This window comes from Camellia sinensis, chromosome 10, assembly GCF_055761805.1.
Source record: "Camellia sinensis isolate YWXY chromosome 10, ASM5576180v1, whole genome shotgun sequence".
Taxonomy (NCBI): Eukaryota; Viridiplantae; Streptophyta; class Magnoliopsida; order Ericales; family Theaceae; genus Camellia; species Camellia sinensis.
This window is the reverse complement of record NC_138970.1, coordinates 104895766-104896085: the sequence shown is the minus strand read 5'-3', so window position 1 is coordinate 104896085 and position 320 is coordinate 104895766.

Below are 320 nucleotides of genomic sequence, written 5' to 3'. Positions count from 1 at the left end.
ATTTTCACACATAATTTTTAATTTTTTTTAATTTAAAAGGCCATATTTTAAAAATTAAAATAAATATTAAATTATCATATTTTTTTATATATAATTATAAATAATAAACAATTAGGAAAATGTTTGAGCCCTAATTTCTGTGGCTCAAATGGCTCAAATTTGTCAAAACGACGTCGTTTTGACAATTTTGATGTTGTTTTGTACTCAAAACGATGTCGTTTTGACAAATTCAAATCATTTGAGCCACAAAAATTAGGACCCTCTATCATTGTTGAAACAATTATTATGTGAAAAGTAATTTTATAAATTAATATTTTTGT